Genomic DNA, 22,966 nt, shown 5'->3' on the forward strand with positions numbered 1-22,966 from the left:
GCCACGACAGCCTCTCGCTGACCGACCTCTCAAACTTTTATTCATCAGAATAGTGTTAAATGCCGATTCCTAGGCACCCCCATCGGACTCTACGCCTGCCTAGCATGGGTACTTTGGGGGAAGGTACAGAGGATTGCTGGGCTGTTCCAGGGGGGAATTTGCATTGTTGAATGTCTATTGTGTTCCTTCCAGCACTCTACTTTCCACGCACACGTGGCATTAAACCTGGAAGACCTCTGGGTGCTGTGCTGGTGAGGAAGCCCCGGCTGGACGAGGGGCTGCTGGGGCTCGGACTTGATTCCTGGGCTGGGGGCTGCGGGCTGCGGGCTTATTCTCTTCAGTGGGTCTGCTGATGGGATGCCCTGAGAAGTCCTGCTGTGCACTCAGGGGAAGGTGCAGAGACAGGCTCAGAAAAGACAGACCATGGATTTAAAAATTCCTACTGGAAAATCTTTTATGAGCAAAGTAATTTGCATCTAACTGAAGACAATCATTGCTTGAATAATTGGTTTGTTTACAAAGTTGGTCCTATGAACAGATTAAAGTTTTCCTTCATGCCTTATCTACAATGTGAATAGGAGCTATTACCGCAACTTAAATTAGCTTTAAATTTCGTATCAGATTGCAGTCCAGATTACAAACGGCTGCTTGATAATCTAATTGATAAAACGGAGGAATTTAGTGCTTGGAACTCGGAGTGAAGGGAACAGAATTGCTTTGGTTTCTCAAAAGGGTGTTGACTGAGTGGTGACCTGGGGTGAAGAGAAGTGGCTAGAGTCATTACACTCGAGGAGATGATCTGCCCCCGCCTTTCTCAGCTGTCTTCTGGACAAAACAAAGGGTGATAAATGGAAAAAATTCAGCACTGAGTTCGTCTATGCCCTGAGCTTCTCATACAGTCATTAATGGGCTGTATCTGTGAAGCCTCCATACAGGCACAAAGGAATTAGGCTAGAGTAAGGCGGCCGGCGACCTCTGGCGTCTGGACCGCGTGTCACTTCCTAAAGCCCTTTTGGGTGAAATGACAGTGGCAATGTCGTTGTTCGGAGGAGTGTAATCTCACGTATGAGATGCAGATTTTAAATGATGCAGATTTTAAACACCAAAGTCAGGAAGCTTGGTGGGAGTGGCTGTCTTCCAAGTGGTTTTCTGTGCTGCCATGGATGAGGCGTGGATGTGTCATCTGTTGGTGAGATCCACTGGTGAAGGGGCTAAGCAAACCATGGAGGTCGGGGGTGTGAAGCTGCATCTCTTCTGGCATCCCAAGGAAATACATCTTGTAAAACTTGTGAATTTGACCCTGACCCTAACCCCAACCCTGAGTGTTGAAGTCTGGTGAAGTGTCTTGAGCCCTCTTCTGCATTGAGGGTGAGTGACTGTAAATGACCGATTCCTCAGTGGTGAAAGTTCAAATGTAGCTTCCCTGAGGAAGCCAGACCTCGGTCACCCGTATCTCCATTGTAAACACTGCGGCCCCTACGCGGGTGGCCGCAAGTTTCCAGGCCTTCCTTGGAGAAGCAGCCGTGAGGTGCTTGATGATTTGATAACATCAGCCACCTTCTGTCTTCTGTCTAATCACGGTACAAATGATTCTCCTACAAGGAAATGGATCTGGTTTCTTCCTGATCGTTGGAAGAAGCAGCCTGCCTAGGGACTCCACCGTCCTCTGCACTTTCACAGCGAAGCCTGTGTCTGTCTCCAAGGAGTGTCACGTGTGTCGTGGGAATCGCTTCCTTAATTCTTCCTGCTTTTGAGGGCTCCGGTAGCTCTGCCTGTTTCACCCGGGATGAGCAGCAGGTGGTCTCTGGCTACTGTGGGACTAGGGCTTGGGGGTGCATCATCACATCCGGTGGCCTGTCCAGGTGGGCATCATTGTCTTTTGCCTGTTGCCTGAGGCAGCTGTGATGCCATGGGGGTCATGCTTGTCAGGGCCAACCCAGTTCTTCCCGTGTACACCTCTCCTGCTGGAGTGCCTTTCCTTATGATGACTTGTTGAATTAACGTGGAGAATGCAGAGAGGCTCTGGGCCTCTCTCTCTCCCATTCTTACTCCCTGGAGCTGTGAAGCCCGAGAAGGGAGCCCATAGCCAGAGGCTCCTTTAAATTGAATTAGAAAAAAGATTTGATTACATAGCTAAACACATTTGAAAAGAACTTCACAGATTAAATTCCAGATTCAACCCTTCAGGCCCAGTGGCCACGTTTTGGGGCTCAGCAGCTGTAGGTGGCTGTTGTCTTTCTGTGTTGGCTGAGCAGATTGGGGCGTTTCCAGTTCAGCAGGCAACTCTCTTGCATGGCTCTGCCTGTGGTGAGGGCACCTAGGCTGGAGAGCCTCGTGGGGATCCCTTAGGCCTCCGGCTGCAGCCAGGCTGCACGGTTCCTGTGCCCCGGGTCCTCTGCAGGCCCAGATGGATCCCACCACAGAGCCAGCACTGCTAGACTTGGGTACTGTGTGCAGACAGCAGAGGGTCACGTCCGGGCCTTGCAGGGGCTGGGGTGACTGGCCTCCTTGGCCAGGCTTCTGTTTCCGAGTCTTCAGGGGAAATGCATCCACCATCCACCATCCACACCGTGCACCAGAGGAAAACTGCAGGCTTCTCTGTGGATGGTGAATTGAGATCATGCAGAGTGACTAGGTTTGGGTTCCTGAGCAGCGTGGAACCTGATACCTTTAGGTGGAACCTGACATGCCTCCATGTGTACATGGCAAAGAGAATGCAGCATTGTCAGCTTGAATCCAGATGTGCTCCCGTTTTGAGGTGGAAGGTTCTGGGAGTATTGGCCATTGGTGATTGTGCTGCCGTGGAGGACTTTGAATGCAGGCACTGGTTTGGGATAACCCTGGTTTCCTGGTCCTGTATGTGGGCATCCCTGAATATCCCGGACTGGAGGAAGGCAGGGCAGATGGGAGGGTGACAAGAGGTGTCAGGTGTTTCCAGCTTTGGGGACTGATGCCATCAGATGGCCGAGATCAGGATGGTGGTGGCCAGGGACCAAAGCAGGGGTGCGTGGAAATGCCATGTTCCTCGGAGCATGGGGAGGACCTCTTGAACTCTATTCCTGGGCAACAGTTCTTCCATTCTCAGGAATCTGTGCCATTGTAATTGAGTAGCAAATTCTGTAATTACTCTAATTACTTACTGTTAAGTCCCCATGCCAATTACCATAAATTAGCAACAGTGATAACAGTTTGCCTGGTCAAACCTTACCAAGAAAAACCAGTGGACCTAGTTTTAGTTGCCTCCAGTTCCCTCCAAATCAGATTCCTTAGCGGCTTGTGTCCCCACACTTGCTGCAGTTCCTCCTGGGCCTGGCAGGCACATTCCAGACATTCACATCTCAGCTCAGATGCAGGCGTGCACATTATTTATAGAAAATCGCACTGCGCTGTGATCGGCTTGAGCTGACGTTCTCTAGGTGGGAGGTGGAGGTTCAAAAGTTCTAATGGGATGAAATTAGAAATATGAATTTTAAAAATTCACGTGTTATGAACTCTGTTCAGTGATTTTCTCTGAAATGAGAGACTATTTGCAGATGAGGCAGTCAGCCTGCAGCTCTCCTTAAATCTGTCCTAGACCTCGATGCCGTCCTTCGGCCTCTTCCTGGGTGTGGGGTCCTCTGCTTGAAGCAAAACCAAAGGAAAGAACGTGGTCTGCATCACTACTGCAGCCAGCTCAACGCGCACACCCACTAGGAGGGGCGTTTGATCACTTAACATTTTAAATGCATTTAACATTCAACCAGCAAGTCAGCCAGTGCTTTCTGTAAGCAAGCTGCCTGGCTCATGGGAACCTGACACTTGACTTTTTGGAAGAGAGTACTTGCTTCTGTGGAGTCTCAATATTTGTCTCATTTCTTGAGACTCTGCTGAAAGTGATGAACGTGAGTAAATTAGGACTTTTTTTTTTTTTTTTTTTTTTTTTGTAAATTGGGCCACAGAGCTCTCTAGGCAGAGTCAGGGGAGTAAACGGCTGTGAAAGATGCCGCCTGATGTGAGCCACGGCCAGGCACTTTGGAACCTGGGATCCCATCTCCAGCCTTTCAAAGGACACAGACGAATATAAAATGCAGATGGGAGAGTTCATAATTTGGGCATCTCTGTTCTTTTGAAATCAAAGTGCAAAGAAAAAGTTTTGCCTTGAGGTCTTAACCCATACTTGTTTTTCTCCTGAGGTTTTAAGATTTTCTTAACTGCTTTTCTCTCCCCCAATCCTTGAGGAAGTTCTATCTTCATATCTTCTTAAAAGATATGGTTAAATTCAACACTGAAATATAAAAACATGCTTTCATATTTTTCTTTAAACTGAGGTATCTGACATTGGTGAAGAACTAACTGGGAGTATTGGTTTATTTTTATTTTTTTGAGACAGTCTTGCTGTGTTGCCCAGGCTGGAATGCAGTGGCACGATCTTGGCTCACTGCAGCCTCACCTCTTGGTTCACGCCATTCTCCTGCCTCAGCCTCCTGAGTAGCTGGGATTATAAGTGCCTGCCACCATGGCTGGTTCATTTTTGTATTAGTAGAGACGGGGTTTCAACATGTTGGCCAGGCTGGTCTTGAACTCCTGACCTCAGGTGATTCGCTCACCTTGGCCTCCCAAAGTGCTGGGATTACAGGCACGAGCCACCACACTCGGCCTGGGATATTCTTGATTATAATTGTAACATATCCCTTTAATAAAAACAAAACAGAACAACAACAACAAAACAGCTGTCTGAAAAGTCTCGAAATTAAAGAGCTCACTTGGACAGGGATTTGGACACCAGTTGAATGGCCCAGCACACCATAGTTACATGGGCCACTCGGCCTGTTAGGTCCTTAGGGTATTTGAAGTCATATGGATATTTGCATTTCTGCCTCTGGATATCGTGTTAGTATTCGGCTAGTGTTTGAGGGCCAGGCTCAGATCCGGGAAAACAAGAGCCCCTGCCCTCACGGCACTTCTCTTCCATGTGTGTGTGTCAGGAAAATAGAAAGCATAAGATATTTTTTTCAATGAGCTGGGAAGATGGAAAAACAAGCTTAAGATGTTTACTTGTTCAGAAGAAGGGAAGTGCAAGGAACACTCAGCTTTGTTGCTGCTGAAGGAGGCCCCTGGTGGAGGCTGTTTCAGAGGTGGGGTTTCTCTGAGAAAGGTGGTAAGAGGCAAATAGGATGCCCCATCTGGTTTGCCAGAGATGGGGAAAGTTAGTATCCCCAAAACAGCTTCAGCATTCTGGCAAAGCTTTGGAAAACCAGCTACGGTGTAGGACCTTGTTGGCCGCTGGGTAGAAGGAAAACATTGCTGGTCCTGAGGACTGTACTGTTGTTCCACTGCTATAAAGAACTATCTGAGGCTGGGTAATAAGGAAAAAAAATGTTTAATCGGCATACAGTTCTGTGGGTTGTACAGGCTTCTACATCTGGGGAAACTGACAATCAGAGTGGAAGGTGAAGGGGAGGCCGGCATGTCTTCACATGGCTGGAAGGGGAGAGAGAGTGAAGGGGAAGGTGCCATGCACTTCCAAACAACCAGATCTCAGGAGAACGATCATGAGGACAGCACTTGGGGGATTGTGCTAAACCATTAGAAACCACCCCCATGAGTCAATCACCTCCCACCAGGGCTCACCTCCAACATAGGGTTAGAGTTCAGCATGAGATTTGGGTGGGGACACACAGCCACACCATGTCAGGCTTCCCATTCTTCTCCTGCACGTGCTTCGCAAATGGTTCTGTCATTGGTTTTTGTTTCTGTTGATACATGATATACGTACATATTTTCAGAGTGCATGTGATACCTTGATTCACCCCTATATTGATGAAATCTGTGTACTTGGGATGTCCTTCACTTTAAATAGTTTCTTTTCCTTGTGCTGGTTATGTTAAGTTATTCTCTCCTAGCTGTTTTGAAATACACAGTAGATGACCCACTGCCATCCCCCTGCTGATTTATCAATAGTAGGTCTCGTGTTCCCATTAGGCTGTGTGTTTGTGCACATTACCAGCCTCTGCCCATCCTGCTTATGAGTGGGCTCTGCTGGGCCCTGTTGACCACCTACTTTTGGCCTCCATGAGATCTGCTCTCAGCTCCTGCTTATGAGTGAGAACATGCGCCGTTTCCTTGCTTGACTCGTTTGCTTAACGTAATGTCCTCCAACTCCATCCATGCTGCCGCGGATGACAGGGCTCTCCGCTGTGTGGTGGAGTATTGCTCCTGTGTGTGTTCGGGCCACGTTCCCTTCATCCCCTGTTGACGGGCACTCAGGTGATTCCAGACCTTGGCTACTGTGGATGGAAGCTGAGAGCAGTCACTGGCTTTATACTCGGGGGACGTGAGCCACTTTGATGTTCTCAAGCAGCCTATCCCCAAAGCCCTCCGTAGAATGCCGCATTCGTTTGTACTCATGGCTTCTTCCACTAGGATGAACAGCTGGGAAGGGGCTTTGAGTGAATGCTTGGGTTTCTGTCTTTAATTGGTACCCAGCTACACTGGCCAAGTAGGGGTCCCAGTGGCCCTGGACACTACCTCACATAAGGTCCAAAGATGCAGTTAGGTTCTTTTTTTAACTCAAAAAAAAATGCTTTTGACCTGGGTAAGCTATGGCATTATCAGTTAGAGTTTTTCATATTGGAAAGGTGTATATTTTATTTTCTAAGAAGGAAAGAAATCCTGTTAAATACTCTAACCACAGATTAAATCATGTCAAGGAAAGAGGTACTATTTTGGGGGAAAATTACCCCTTCATGTCAAAGATCAAGGAGATGACTTACATTGTTTAATTGAGTTAATTATGAAATCTTAAGTGGTTTTAAGAAGATGAGCTGTGGATCCTACAAGACATGAGACTGATACTGATTTAATGTTAGTCAGCCCTGACAGAATGTGGCTAATATTTAAAGCTTGCTCCAGTATTGCTTGATAGATTGTAAGTTAATGTAAAGATCTGTTTGACGCTTTTATTTTACAAAATATTATTGAGAAAAAGTGACAGCCAAGGAACGGCCTTCAACCAATTTCTTCCTAATTTCTGTCACCAGAAAATTTTGTCCTGTTAATTCCAGAATTTACTTTTGGAAAGTTCCCGTAAGGAGAGCAGAGGTATTGGTGGTTGAATGGTGACTTGAATTTAGGTGAAGATCGTTAAATATTTCATAGTCATGTTTGTCTTGGTGGTTTTAGCAATTTTATATTAAACTTAGAACTGTGAGTCAAACCAAATCTGTTCTTTTGCTTTTGTGATACTCCTTTGTATGACTATACTGGTAAAGAATGATAAAATGTGTATTGGGTATTTTTTCTGTGTAGATATTAGGATTTTTAGGGGAACAAATTAATCATTCTTCTAATATACACTGTGTGTTGGGTCCTTTGTATATTAGTTGAATCACTCTAATGAGGACCACTTGAAAGTCTGTTTCTATAGCAGATCTTTTATATGTTGACTTGTGTTATGCAAAATCCTTCATCCTCTAAGAAGACTAAGCAATGGGTTGGAGGAAAGATTTAATCACCCATTAGGTCTATTCCGAATGCCCAGAATTGAATGCAAGTACTAATTATGTTTTTGAAGTGGTGTGTGTGTGTATGGGTGTGTGTAGTGGACTCCTTTTTAGGTCATGGGAGGGAGGTAAAGCGAAGATGAGATTTGCTGATGAACATTTGTGCACATGCTAGTGGAGAAGTCATATGACTTGACTGCACCTGCGTACTCTGATTTTGGTTTCATTAGTGTCCGTAGCCACAAGCCTCAACTGCCTCTGGGACCCACCCTGAGGGGCTGTGGTGAGGGTTATTATAGAGTCGTGCGTCTTAGTGAAGGGCACAAACGGCCTTGTGGGCCCACTTTGGCTTTGTTTGAACGTCTAGATTGTTAAACTAAGTTTAACATTTTGAGGATTATAAATTGTGATTCTTGTGTAAGAAGAGGTTTCTGTTGTCTCTGAAGACAGGAGCCCCAATACAGAGGGTCCCTGGCTCCCAATTGTTACATATCTGATTTTTTTTTTCAACCTTGTGATGGTGTGAACTAGTCACACTCAGTGCATTGTTTGGCCCAAGATGGGCTGCCTCTGGATGAACCCGTTGTAAGTTGAAACTATGATGTCAAATGCACTTTCTATTTAGGATATTTTCAGCTTACGCTGGGTTTATTGGAACAGTTTCATCCCATGGTAAGTCAGGGAGCATATGTGCTCATAAAAGTGGAGACGATCTCATAGATACCGTGGGATATAATGTCTCTGATGTTATAGAGATACGATGAAAACAATCAAGTGGGACTTGGAAGCCTTGGAGGGACTCACATGGGCGGCTCCTGGAATGCAATCTTGAGCGCCACTGGCTTCTGGATGTGACATCTGTACCTTCTGCTTAGCCCAGTGTGTTATCGGCTGCTCTCGAGGGCAGAGAGGTCCAGCGTTCCTGTGTTTAGGTATTTGAGCTGCCTTAAGAGGCTAGGTCAATTCTCACTGGTGTCTTCAGGGCTTTAGGCCTTCTGAACAAGCAGGAGGAAGCACGACTTTGTAGAGCTTTGGAAATCTCAACGGACTTCAGGGCCATCCCCTTTGGCAGGAGAGAACCCCACTGGAGGCGAGCAGGGTGCCGTGCGGGTCTCTGCTGGGCCCAGGCATGTACGGACGTTGTGAGGGCCACAGGACACAGATCGGTCTTGGTTCACAACTGGTGTCGATGGCCACGCAGCATTTCTGCGAGGTACATGAGTGCGGGGACTTGGGTTTTGGGGTGTGCGTCCTGGTTGCCTAGTTGCTTGGAAGACCCCCATTCAGATCCCAGCCTGAGTCACTGTGACAGGCCTCTTGCTTCACACGCCACACGGAAGCCGTGGCGTCGGTCACTGACGTCCACCGGGTGTCAGATGTGCGTGTGTATCTTCCTTGGTCTCGGGATGTGTCTTGTTTTGAGGTTATAGTAAACGTTCTTTACAAGGGGTTTTGGATTTTTTATGTTGTTTGCAAGGAGGCAGCAGGGAGTGCTTGAGCAATGAGATCCCCTTTCCAACCAATACAATTTCAGATCCCAGCAGGTAATTAAGGCAGCGGAGCTGTGGGATCACCTTTGCAACCAATGAGAATTCAGATCCCAGGAGGTAATGACGGCAGCGGGGCGGGTGGCAGAACCCTGAACTGTGGCTGTTTCTGGTGTCTTGCCCCGCGGACAGAGCGTGCTGGGGCCTCCGTGGTCCTCTGTGGGGTGAGTGGAGCGCATGAGCTGGGTGCTGCTGGGCCCTGGCTGGCTCCCCAGCCCGGGGTTTATGCAGGACTCGTTAGACAACTTGGAACCCAGAAAGCAGCACGAGGAGAATGGGATTGTGCCTTTCTGGATCCTTGGTGCTTCCCAGTCTCAGACACTGAGTAGGCTCTGAGGGGTCTCGCCGGGAAGACTTGCACAGTCGGCCCCCAGGATGGAGTGGGGCTGCAGCGGGTCTTGCAGGAGCTGGAAGTGGGGGTGAGTGTCTCGCAAGCGGGACCTTTCAAGTGGGCCCAGCAGGATGCATCTGTGGAAATGGTGCCACCTAACGCAGGGCTGCGGCCAGCAGGACCTGAAAGGCTACAGCGGGCTGTGTTTCTGCTCTCTCTCGAGTCTCTGCACAGTTTTCCTTGGTTTTTGTCTGTTTGGAGGACGCTTCCCCCTTTCTTGCGCTTACCTAGCCCTCTGAGCTTCTTTGTTGAGTATGACAAAGCCCTGAGAAGGCATTTTTATCGCATAATTGTGTTATCCTGGTGGCTGGATAAATGACCTGCAAATGTGGGTGACTCAGTAGCTCTGAGGGTGTTCAATATCCAAGACAGAGGTGGGAAGGAAATGTTCAGGCAGGCATCAGAGGATCTGTTCTCTGCTTTACACTGGGGCCCTGGTTTGCTGACAGTCTTCACACTCGATCCAAAATGGGGGATAATGAAGTCTCACGGATTCGGCTTCAGCTGAGAGCTGCCTCCAGCACAGTCTTGTGTGAGTAACAGTTTCTATGTTTGGTGCGAAGGGCGGGCGTCAGTCAGTTGATCTTATTTGTGGTGGTGCTTATGGTGGGTTTTCCGTAAGGAATGTAGACTTTATTAGCTTTGGCAAGGGAATCCTGAGTGATAAATTGGAAGAATGTCTCAGGAAATTCTGGAACCTGCAGTGAATCTGGAATCTGTATGAAATTGAGATTTGGATTCTCACGATTTCCTAATGCTACCCCGAAACCCAGTAGTTGAGACAGTCGTAGAGCTTCAGTTGTGCTGCCCCGGTTCCCCATTTTAAAAGGAACACGTTGCTTTCCTCTAGAATGTTCTGAGCTCTGAGTGCTGCCGGCAGAGTGACCAGCTCTCTGCATCAGAGGGGAAGCCAGGGCTGCGTTCACGGCGTCGCGGCAGCCGGGAGCTGACCCTGGACTTCAGGCACGTGTGATGCTGACCATTTTCTGTAAACTCCAAGGGTGTAGTGGTCTCCTTGGCCCTTTACAGTCTTCTGAAGCTTTTGATGTGTCTGCACTTTGTAGATTTTTCAGAAGTAGACAGCCTTTTCCCACACCCTTGGGCTGAGTTTCGTCAGAGGCTGGTGTGTGGGAAGCACCACACCCACATTCTGACAGGGAAGACTCTGGTGCCCAACTGAGGTCAGAGTGGAAATTTGTTCTTCCTTCCCTCCAGTCTGGTCCAGCTGCTCCCTGCTTGGCCAGAAGAAAATCATGCTTATTCAAGTCGTAGGCAAACCCCCGAAGTCAAACATTTGTCTTTTTTCTTTTTTCTTTTTCTTTTTTTTTTTTTTTTTTTGAGACGGAGTCTCGCTCTGTCACCCAGGCTGGAGTGCAGTGGCCGGATCTCAGCTCACTGCAAGCTCCGCCTCCCGGGTTTACGCCATTCTCCGGCCTCAGCCTCCCGAGTAGCTGGGACTACAGGCGCCCGCCACCTCGCCCGGCTAGTTTTTTGTATTTCTTAATAGAGACGGGGTTTCACCGTGTTAGCCAGCATGGTCTCCATCTCCTGACCTCGTGATCCGCCCGTCTCGGCCTCCCAAAGTGCTGGGATTACAGGCTTGAGCCACCGCGCCCGGCCTTGTCTTTTTTCTTTAATATGCCCATTTAGTTTATATGGAATGATAGCTAGAGAAATGCCTTTTAGGGGAAAATTAATTTCCTTAATTACAGAGAACTTTTTGGATAAAAATCAGGAGGCTATTTTGTAATAAGATCTAGTTAAATCTACAGTGGAAAGCTCCTTATATTTGATCTTACACTTGGGCCCTGTGTGTGTGTCCGCATGCTCGTGCTCATGACGCCAGGCGCAGATGTGAACTACGGGCACAGTACATACTTTCTGGTTGCTTCTTTGAACGTCTTATTGCTTGAGCTCTCCGACTCAAATGTTGAGTTATGTTGATTCTGTTCAGAATGTTTATCCCTCCGTCTAGGGTCCAGTCGTCTTTCAGGGAGGAACCGTCTTCCTCATCTCTGTCTCCTACAGTATTGTATATTTAATAGTCAAATATTTATAGGTTACATGGGTGACTGATCTGTTCATTAGGAGGAAAACAATGCCAATTTTCACATCATTAGAATGGACTTGTTAAATGATTGTTAGTATAATGAAGTTTCCATGGCAAAAGAGGCTTTGCAGATGTGAGTGTAACGGACAGTGAGATGGGAGAGGACCCTGGGTTGTCCAGGTGGGTCCAGTGTCTTCACATGTGCCTTTTGAGAAGGCAGTACGAGGGTCTGCCTCAGAGGAGGAGACCTGAGGACGAGATAGAGGCCAGAGGGCTGTGGGGGTGAGGGCGAGTGTGGGGCAGGGGCAGAGTCCGGAGGGGTGCAGGGCTGAGGCCGGGGCAGTGGTAGGAGGGGTGTGGGGCTGTGAGTCAAGCTGCATGGTGGCTTCTATGAATTGGGAGACTCCAGGCAGGAATACAAGCTACTGACCCCTTGACTTCAGCCCTGGGACTCCTGACTTCCTGGGCTGAGAGGAGGTTTGCATTTGTGGTAATTTGTTGCAGCAGCAATAGGAAGCTAATGCATTGTATCTGTTCTTCACCTCCAAACCTTTGAAAAGTGACCCTGTTGTATCGGCCTTTTGTGTGCCCTAAATTCTAATGAGATGGTTTGTAGGAAATAATGGACACAAACGATGGCAGAACACAAAGTTGGACAGAAGCAGTGTCTTCTGTGGTTCTGTAGTTTGGGTCTGGGAAGTTAGATTTCGGTCAGAGTGTGTGGTCTTGTTCAGCGTATACCTGGAGTACTTGTTCAGAGCTCCTGGGGGAGTGGTCTTTAACACTGTTAGGATTAAAACTCCAAGCACATCAGGGCCAGAGTTCCTGAGTCAGTGTTAGGCGACCTTTGAATAAGAGTTGGCATGTAGAGTCTGCCCACTTTACTAGTATGAAGCAGCAAAATCTTTTTTTTTTTATTTTTTGAGATGGAGTCTCGTTCTGTCACCCAGACTGGAGTACAGTGGCGAGGCCTCGGCTCACTGCAACCTCCGCCGCCTGTGCTCAAGTGAGTCTCCTGCTTCAGCCTCCAAATTGCATGATTTATTTTCCTGTTTTATATACTTAGTATGTGAAAACTCTGCAAACTTTATTAATACAAATGACATGCCAGAACTTAGGAGAATCTGGTATTTTCCCATGCAAATTAGTAGTGATGTGGAATTCCTGGGCTGATTTGGTTTTATAAGACATGGGGCAGATTCTTTGCCTTATTTCTGTGGAACTAACAATTGTTAATCACCCAGCACTCTTACCTCCCCCAACAGCTCAGGTGAGGGGGGTGTTACCCCCACTGTCGTGATGAGAGGCAGGAGACTGAGGCTTAGATGAGCAGGTGACACATTACTGTCCAGCCCCACCCACCCTGTAGTTTCCTGCCATGGCTCAGCTGTCTTCCTGCAAGAAAGGACAGACACCCTGGTGCTGGGTAGAATTCCTTGTGAACCCCTTTCCATCCTCCAGGGAGTTCTTGCTTTAGAGTGGTGGCTCATGGGGAGTCCTCTGGCCCACTGAGAAAGTGACTCATGTTGTGACATTACTGTCTCTGTCCGGCTGCTGTCGATTGGGTGATTTGTAAAGAGACATTTATTGCTCACAGCTCTGGAAGCTGGAAAGTCCAAGGTCAAGGCAGTCCAAGGTCAAGGCACCTGCACATCTGGTGTCCCAGGGCCTGTGGCTCACAGACGGCAGCATCTCAACAGGTGTTGCGTGGCAGCGGTCGTCTCGTCAGAACTCACGTGGTGGAGGAGCAGGAGGGCTCCTCTAGGCCTCCCAACAAGGACACCAACCCCAGTCCTGAGAGCAGGACTTCCCAAAGGCCCCACCTCTTAATGTATCCCTTCGGAGATGGTTTCAGCATGAGGTTTTGGGGACATTCAGGCCAGAGCCATTGCTCTGCTGTGGTGTTAGGGCTGCATGGCATCATTACTGCAGCAGAGCCACAGCTTCTTATCTGCATTTGCTGCAGGAGGAAGACGCAGGTGCCTGTGCAAGTTGGGGTTCGGTGCAAGAAGTGGAGACTCTGGGAATCTTAGCAGGAGGAACTTAAGGGCTTTGAGAACTGACACTTTAGGACTGTAGTTTTCTTCAGACTATAAAAACCTTGGTGTGTGACAATACTGAACATTGCCTGAGCCCTGTGATCCTGTAAAACAGTGATTGTTAAGACATTCCCCCTCCCCACAACTGCGCCCCCACTTTTACTGCAAGAAGCCCCTTCCCATGTGGCTTAGGCTGACTGGCGGATGACCGTTTACCGAGGACAAGACCAGATACAGGCCTTCAAACCCCCCTTCTCTGCCTTATAAGTGATTAGCTAAACTGCCTGTTCCCACTGATCAATCACTTCCCACCTTGAAATGGTTCTTCGTGGTGCAGTTGCGACTAGGGGGGTGGACTTGTCTTTGACTGTCGCCTTCCACAGAGGACAGTTAGGGTGGGCAGGAAAGAATTCTCTGCTACAGGTCTGCATTCCTGGCTGTTTCCAGAAGTGGGAATTCTGGTGCCGTGGAGTCTGCGAATGGATTTCTAGTGTCCCAGCTTCAGGTGGAGTTGAAATTGAGTGAGGCAACCCACCACACCCATCTGGAGCCAGGAACTAGAGCCATTTTTAAAGTGGCAGTTTCTCCATAAGATTACCCAAAAAATGCGCTCAGCACGTTTCTTTCTTTCTCATATGCATTTGGCCATCTAAAATGGGAATGGTGGTTTTTTGGAACATGGATGTAGTTTTAAATTTTGAGTATTGTAAACCTTAATGTAGCTTCTTAAAATGTTTGCCTGATTATCTGGAGATTTACTAAACCTTTGGAGTGGTAATAATGAGTTGATCTATATGACTTTGCTTTCTATGATGCAATGAAAGTACTCTAATTAAAACCTCTGCAGTTGGGTCAGCAGGCGATTGGCCAAAACAAATTCTGCTTTTTGGGTTTCTTTAACCAAACAAGGGAGTAGAGTGTAGGCTGAAGTGGCAAATTCATTTCAGAGCACGCCAGAGCCCTCAATGATTCAGCAGCCTTCTCAGGTGAACGTGTAACGTGCCGTGAGTCTTGGCAAGCCTGGCTACTGAAGTGTGCACGTGACACCACAGAGCCACACCTAGGAAGATGTGGTTTCTGTAACAAGCTTTGGAAAACCAAAGTTCAACTAAATTATCCAACTTTGTTACAGAAAAAGCTTAGACCAGATGGCCAAAGACCTGATTGTTTCATGGTTGAGACATGGTTATAAAATCGCCCTTACTTGGTGCCAATCAGTGTTGGTCCACAGTGATACTCCTCCAACCTCACTGAATAGTTTGGAGACTGATATGAGACTGTGAAAATCTCCTTAAGGTGAAAAGGGCTCTGGGGCACCCGGGAATATCCGCACACCCGTGGCCATTCCCCTATAAGGTGGAGAGGACGGCTGGGTCACGCGGGAGCATCGGCACACCCGTGGCCATCCTCTTTAAGACGGAAAGGGCTGCTGGGGTGCCCCGCAATATCTGCACACCCGCGGCCATTGTGGCTGTCCCCCTTTCTGCTCAGTCACCTCTGTGTTCCCGCATTCAGGCTTTGGGACACTCATGAACAGCTCATCCCCTGGGCTGGTGAGGAAGGAGTGGGAGGTTGTTCTGAGGCTCTGTCACTGTCTGCCCTGTCATGAGCTGGGCAAGGCAGTGGCAGTGACCCTGGAGGAGTCTGGTCAGTGAGGGCTCCGGCAGGAAGTGCTGAGGCTTGAGGTGACTCTGCCAGTCGTAACCAAATGTCTTCCCTCTTATTTCCATGATTCCTTCTAGTTCTGCACCTTGCACTGCAGAGTCTCTGTGTATCTATAAATACACATGAGTTACGATACAGGTGTCTCTTTCCCCTCTGTCTGCGGCTGGGCCCAGGGAGTGAAGTGCAAGACCCCCTTACTGCTGGATGCCCACCAGCACGAGGCACTGCCTGCCCTGCTGACGAATGCCTACAGCGAGTCCTGGAAGCCGCCTCCTGAGCACCTGGCCTGTTGACGGTGTATACGGGAGACAACGGAGCTCCCCTTGCCCCACCCTGAGCAGAGACTGGGGAGGCGGCGGCAGCACTGCCCCCATGGTGCATCCTTGGTGCATGGAGGAAAGTCTGTTCATGCTTAAAACACAGCCCATCCTCTCAAAAGCAGGATGACAACCCCATTTACTTCTGGAATCTTAAAAAAGGGCCCGTCTCTTTGAGAGAAGAACATGGCATGTATGTGTGTACCTCCTTTGTTTTTTTTTTTTTGAGACAGTTTCCCTCTGTCACCCAGGCTGGAGTGCGGTGGTGAGATCTCAGCTCACTGCAAGCTCTGCCTCCCGGGTTCATGCAATTCTCCAGCCTCAGCCTCCCAAGTAGCTGGGACTACAGGCACCCGCCACCACGCCTGGCTAATTGTTTGTATTTTTAGTAGAGACGGGGTTTCACCGTGTTAGCCAGGATGGTCTCGGTTTCCTGACCTCGTGATCTGCCAACCTCGGCCTCCCAAAGTGCTGGGATTATAGGTGTGAGCCACCACGCCGGGCCGTATGTGTGTACCTCTTTACAAGTCTTGCCTGACCTTCGCATTTAAAAATTACTGGAAAACTTAAGGATGTAACTGACAAGAACTTTATAGGTTTCTCCAAGTAAAAATTTGGAAAAGTTAAGTGAACCCATAATGTGTTTTATTTCTATGAGTCCCACACTTGGATTTTTAAATGTGGGCAAAACATCTGTATGTTCTTCAGCCTGATTTCCGTGGAATCGTGAATGAAACGTGCTGAAGTTGCCGTGCGGATTTTGTTATGTGGCGGTGACAAGTGGGGCTGGTCATTAAACAACTGGAGGAACCCTGTCCTTTCTGTGCTCCTGTTGGACACTAGGCACGTGCTTGGGTGTTTTCTGTGTGTGTGGACAAGATGACAGAATTTCCAGATTCACACGGTGGTATCTTCTCCCTTTTCTGTTAAAACGTGTCTTCTGCTGCTTCTACATAGACCAAGTGTTTCTTTCTCTCGCCTGTCTACATAAACGCTGTTTAACAAAAACTGTATTGTAGACATGTGAAGCTGAATTCCACATGATCAAGCAGATAGAGATGACTGAGTACACTGTTTTGTGGAAGGAAGGTTTAAAATGATTTTTAGCTTTTTCCCTGAAATAGGGAATACTTTTAACTTTTTCCCTGAGATAGGGAATAATGAAATGGGAAAATAATTAAATTTTCCCATGTAATTGTTAGATTATATTTAATTATTAGATTATTCATGTATTGCAAGGGAAAAAGGAACTAGATCACCCCATGTACCCAAATGAAAATTTAAAGGGTATGGGCGAGTTCATTTGAACTCCTTTAATTTGTTTTTGTTTGTTTGTTTTTGACAGTCTCACTCTGTTTCTCAGGCTGGGTGCAGTAGTGCAATGACAGCTCACTGCAACCCCAACTTTCTAGGCTTAAGTGATTCTCCTGCGTCAGCCTCCCCAACTGCTGGGATTTACAGGCGTTAACCACCACACACAGCTTATCACCTCTTGGAGACTAGCTTTGAGTTTGGGCATTCACTGAACTATATTTTAGTTAATTCTCAAAGTTTGTCACTGTTTATCTTTAATTTGCTAAAAATCTACATGTATTGTAAAATGCGTTACATTTCCTTAGCATTCACGGATTCCCTGTTAGTGGGGCAGAGACACAGAAGGGCAGAAGGCGTTCGGACATCATCAGGGTTGCAGTTGAGTCCTTGCCCCGAACACACTGGAGCTCTGGGCTCTGTGGTCCCACGGGGGTCCTCTGTCCACCGAGGGGGACGGGTTACCTGGAAGGTCCCTCCAGCCTCTGCAATTTTGCCCTTTTCAGGTTAACATCTCATCATTGTCCTGGACAGCACTGCCTTTCGTTCACTGATCCACGAGTGAACAGCTGGTCAGTGGCCAGTGCTGCTTCCTTCAGCTGGGAGGTGGTGATGTGATAACACTTCCGTGGAATTTGGTTCTTGGTGTATTAAGGGTTCAGTTGTATGTTTATTTTTAATCTGCACCTCTGAATTGGTCTTTTGATTGCAAAGAGATTGCTTACTGGATTTGTTTCTGAATATTTGGTGGATAACAGGAGAACCTTGCTTATCTGTGTGTTCATTTAGTGTGTTTTTGCCAGGCATTTATATGGTTGTGTTAGCCCTCAGCCCACTTTCTGTGTGTGGTGGAGTCATTGAAATCATTTATGTGAAGTCTCTCCTCTTTTAAGGCCAGAGGACGTGGGGTGGTGTCTCCCTAAACTAGGGGGAAATGGCATTGTTCTGCCCTCCTCCCTGGGAATGCTGGTGTTTCCAGGTCTCTGAACTTGGCTCCCACACTGGGAGAGTAGCTGTGGCTTCTGGAGCCCGTTTTGTGCGGGACTGACTCCTTCACTTGCTTTATTCCCCACTGTCTTTGCTGCTTTATGACGCAGGGATGAGGGAGTTGGGCCCAGGGGCCTTGCCTGTGCCTGAAGGGCCCGATGCAGAAAACTCCTCATGGGAAGGATGTTCCTTGAGGGCAGCTTTTGGAGTCTTTTCCTACTTTTAACTGAGAAGCAGCTATTCACATGGTTCTATTCTGCTGGTGTGTTTCAAAATAACTGGTGTAGAGTTGTGAAGATGTCCGAGACACCCATGATCTACTCCGGGCCAGTGCAGGACATTGAGCTCAGAATCCTTCAGACCATTCAGATGCCAAAGATTCTTGCTTGGTTATTCTCAAACTTATGAGAATCTAAAACGCGAGCCACGGTATGGATTTTCTCTTGAGCCCCCATGACTTTACCTTGTATTTTGGGCATGAATGACTTCATCAAGGGGAAAGAATTTGAGGAAGGAGCCTCTGAGGCTAGGAGGGGGTGGGAAGGGGCGGGGGGAAGAGGAGGGAAAAGGAGCTATAGAGGGAGGAGCCAGGCTGGGGCTGGGGCGTCTCCCCATGATGCTCCCCCACCCCCGGCGCGAGGCCCCAGAGACTGACTGATTTTCCCACAGGAAATGTGTATGATTGCATGTCTGTTTTGTGGGCTGGCCATTTGGATTGAGGGAATGTCTGTGTTGTGATTCCTTATTGATTCGAAGGTTGGAAAGGTTTGTGCTCAATACAGGGGTCTCTTGGTGCGATGGGAAAATGTGATCGCAGCCGCCTTCGGGGTGGGGAGAGCCCTCGAGGCCCTCAGTGGTGGCCGGCGTCAGCCTTCGCTTCCCTGGGTGAGCTGCCCTCAGGGTGGGAAGGGAGGTCCTCGGTGGTGGCCGCTGTTGGCCTTCGCCTCCCTGGGTGAGGGCTGCTCCATCCCCGGCTCTCCGACTCCTTGCCTGGCACCTTCCTCGTTGGAGGCCGTGATCCATCAACTTTGTCCACGCGTGTCCTGCAGACTAATGCTGACTGGAGGTTCAGGAGTGGTCAGAAGAGGCCAGAGGAGGCCCTCGTGATGCGAAGCTAAACGTTTAATGATGGCGCTGTTGAGTGCATGAGCCGCGTCAGCCCAAGAGTCTGGGTAAGAGGGAACCCCGCGGGGTGGAGGGAAGACTGGACAGATGGGTGCTTTCCTCGGCCCCTGGGAGCACGGCCAGGTCCACGCTCAGACCTCCTGGTTTCTCCCATATTTCCATCAATAGCAAGGGAAGGACTCGGGGCAGAAGTAGTTCAAGGGCCTCTAAAGACTTATGTAATTGTTAATAGGCCTACTTTTATGCTTTCTTATGTATTAAGAGCAAATCATGATACAAACTCATTTCTGTTTGAAGAAATCTTTACTGCTCTCATTTTTGTGGCAAGCAACATTGATTCTTTGCTTAGTGAGCGTTAGTGCCCTCCTGCCCAGTGCTGCTGCCTGGCGTGTCCTCGCACACACCTCTGTCCATTGGTCTCCGTTCACCTTTCCGCCTAGAATTGTAGGAGGGGCGCTGGGATCTTAGGGCTAGAAAGAAATTCTGAAGACCACTTTTAGGGGCGGCTTTTAGTCAGGGCTTCCAGAGAGACAGCCAGCCGGGTGTGCGTGTGTCTCCAGGGCGAGGCTTGCTGCAGGGGCTACAGAGTCCAAGAAGCCCCAGGACCCACAGGCTGCAAGCTAGAGTCCTGGGAGGGTGTGGCTTGAAGACTTGAGAAGCGGAGGGTGCGGATCCCACCGTGGTCTGAGGAGCTGAGACCCAGAAGCACGGGCTGCAGAAGACAGATGTCACTGGCCCATCAGCCAGACAGGTGGAGTGAACCCAGTTTTCCCCGCCTTGCTGTTTTACTCGGGCCCTGGGTGGATAGGGTGGTGCCCCCCACGCCGGCGAGGATGGGTCTCCACTCAGTCCAGAGGCAAACATGCATCTCACACAGAAATAATGCAGAACCAGCCATCTGGGCACCCCGGGCACGCTCAGGTTGATGCACAAAACCAACGCCGCGCGTGGCCCTGACATCTGTGTGTTCGCATCACTCCACACACATTGCTCAGTCATCGCCTCGGTGAGTTTGTAAGCTCGTTGTGTGGTTCTGGGGCTTTTTGTCCTTGGTGATGACAGGCTCCCCACTGCCCCAGCTCAAGTATGGAATGTGATGGCACCAAAGGCTCCTTGTTTCTCAGACACTTGAGTGGGTGCTCTGTGCAGCCAGTTCCACATGCAGCAGCATCTGTTCCCTATGCCGATTCCATTCGGAGTATGTGCCTCCTTTCTGTTGAGGGTGCAGCCTTCTTTCAGGGAAGAACTGTGTCCTGTTCGCCTATATCGCCTGTGGTGTATCTCATGGCTGAATAAGTAGCTATAGGATACCTCGGTGGCTGAATGATAGGTTCATTGGAAGGAAAACTTTATATATTTTTTTCTTTTTGGGATGGAGTTTCACACTCAACGCCCAGGCTGACGTGCAATGGCACGATCTTGGCTCATTGCAAACTCTCCCTCCCGGGTTCAAGTGATTCTCCTCCCTCAGCCTCCCAAGTAACTGGGGCTACAGGCTTCCGCCACCATGCCTGGCTAATTTTCGTATTTTCGTTAGAGAAGGGGTTTCACCATGTTGGCCAGGCTGGTCTTAAACTCTTGACCTCAGGTGATGCACCCACCTCGGCCACCCAAAGTGCTGGGATTACGGCCATGAGCCCCTGCACCCAGGAACTTAATACCGTTTTTTTTTTTTCCTTTAAATCGTAATGGGCTTGTTAAGTGCTTACGTTAATGTTTATTTTTAAAAATGTTATCTGTGACCTTTCAGCTTTTCATAGCACTTCTCGTGTGAATATTTTAAAAAGGCCCTTTAGTCGTGGGGGAGAAGCGGTTATCCCTTTCAGCAGAGGGAGGTGGAAGAACAGGCCCTGGTGGGTCTGAGCACAGGCAGTCACCCCAGCCTTGGTGCTTGCTTAGGTCTGTTCTCCGTTCACCGTAGCCGCATCCACTCTCATTGTCAGCTTAAAAATAAGCTTTTTCCTCTTTCTAATCGGAACAGTTAGTTTGTTAACCGTCACATTAAGGTATCGAGAATGATGGCTTTCAGGCCTCAGATATGACACAAGTAATAAATGCAGCTGACCCTGAACAACATGGATTTTGAGCTTCGAAGGATCACTTATGTTAATTTTTTTTCCAACCAAACCCTTACTGAAAAAACCTGTCTTTGTGGAGGGCCGACGTTTCCTACATGTGGTTCCATAGGGTGGCCGTGGGGTCCTGTGGATACGTAGATTTAGGTAAACTCGGGGCATGTTCTGGAATCCATGTCCCTGTGTATACAGAGGGACAATTGCAGCTTTTTAGAAGTTTGTGTCCTGCCTTGTCCTAAAAAGGCTCCAAGGTGGATGCAAAATTATTTCATTCCTTTGGTTTTCTTGGTGGGATATTGATGCTTATTCTTCAGTGTCTAATATCCTGAGTGAACAGAGTTACCGCTTCAGGAACAAAGCCAGTCTGGAAACACATATTGAGATATCCACCTTTTCTTCATGGTTTCACAAAAGGCCATGATCATATTTTATTCAGTTGAACTGTAGGAAACTGCCAATATTTGCTGTTTTTGGCCTACAAAATGGCAAGTTCGTACGATATTAAAAACAAAGGCTTCCTGGATGGGGAAAATAGGAATCGGTAAGAACCTGAAATTCTCTGTCATGGCCTCTGAGTCACAGGTAAATAAACCTGCGTGAGGGGGAGTTGACTGTACAGTATTTTCCTTCTGTTTTGAGACTGTCAGAAAAAGGTCAGTTCCAATGTGTTGGGTCCCTTTGCCTCAGCTTTGCTGCAGAAGGGACTTGCCATTATACCTCTTGTTCCCAGTGCCCAGGAGGCTGATGCCACATAGAAGACCTGCAGGTCGGTGGATGTGAAACAGGCATCGGACACGCTGTGCACCTTGGGACGCATCTGAGAAGTGTGTGCTTGCAGCAGATCTGAGGTGAGGGCGTGTTCCATCTCCTCTCCCTTCTCTGGCTGTTGGTCCTGGAAAGTGAAATTAGTTAATGCTGATTTAAGCTCCAGGTCAAAGCCTGGGGGCCGAAGAGACCTGCCCTTCACTAGGGGTGTGAAGCATTGGGCCCTCCCATCAGGAGGCAGCAGGGACTCGAGAAAGCCCCACATGCCCTCCAGTTCCCTTATGTTGAAATTTTTTTTGTTTTGTTTTGTTTTGTTGAGACGGAGTCTCGCTCTGTCACCCAGGCTGGAGTGCAGTGGCCGGATCTCAGCTCACTGCAAGCTCCGCCTCCCGGGTTTACGCCATTCTCCTGCCTCAGCCTCCCGAGTAGCTGGGACTACAGGCGCCCGCCACCCGCCCGGCTAGATTTTTGTATTTTTTTAGTAGAGACGGGGTTTCACTGTGTTAGCCAGGATGGTCTTGATCTCCTGACCTCGTGATCCACCCGTCTCAGCCTCCCAAAGTGCTGGTATTACAGGCTTGAGCCACCGCGCCCGGCCTATGTTGAAATTTTTTGTACTCGGCCATGCCGGGTCATTTTGGGAGGTGAGTAGGGGATTCACATGGGGGTATGCAGTATTCTTAGGTGTCAGGTGCGAGAGTTGAATTTGTAGAAGCTGTGCAGATAGGAAAGGGCCTGGCAGGGAGTGCTGTTTACACGGAGCCGATTTAACGCGAGGTCTGTGCTCTGCCTGGGTCCGTGTCTGACCGGTGTCTCCCAGTCTGCAACAGGACGTTGACGTGACTTGGCGCCATCGTCCCACTCTGTGTAGACGTCTGAGGATCTGTGCGCAGCTGCTCTGTGAGAATGCGTTGTGATAATGAACTGAGAAACAGTGAACAAACCCTGAATTGGTTAGCACTGGTTTCACGGCCACTTCTGCCGTGGTTGGAGTCATTCATAATAAAGTGTGCTGGACTCCTTTGCAGAGCTCTGAATTTCAGAGGCCCTTTAACTCGGCAGCTAACCAGCTGCTTCCTTCAGAAGACATTTGAGTCCCCTTTACCTGCCAGGGTGACCCTGGGAGTTTGAAGATGAGTGAGACAAGCCCTCTGTGTCTTGTGGATTTTACTGTCCAGTGGGGAGACAGATGTGGATGGTGAAGGAGGCCCTA

This window comes from Macaca mulatta, chromosome 11 (assembly GCF_049350105.2).
Source record: "Macaca mulatta isolate MMU2019108-1 chromosome 11, T2T-MMU8v2.0, whole genome shotgun sequence".
Lineage (NCBI taxonomy): Eukaryota > Metazoa > Chordata > Mammalia > Primates > Cercopithecidae > Macaca > Macaca mulatta.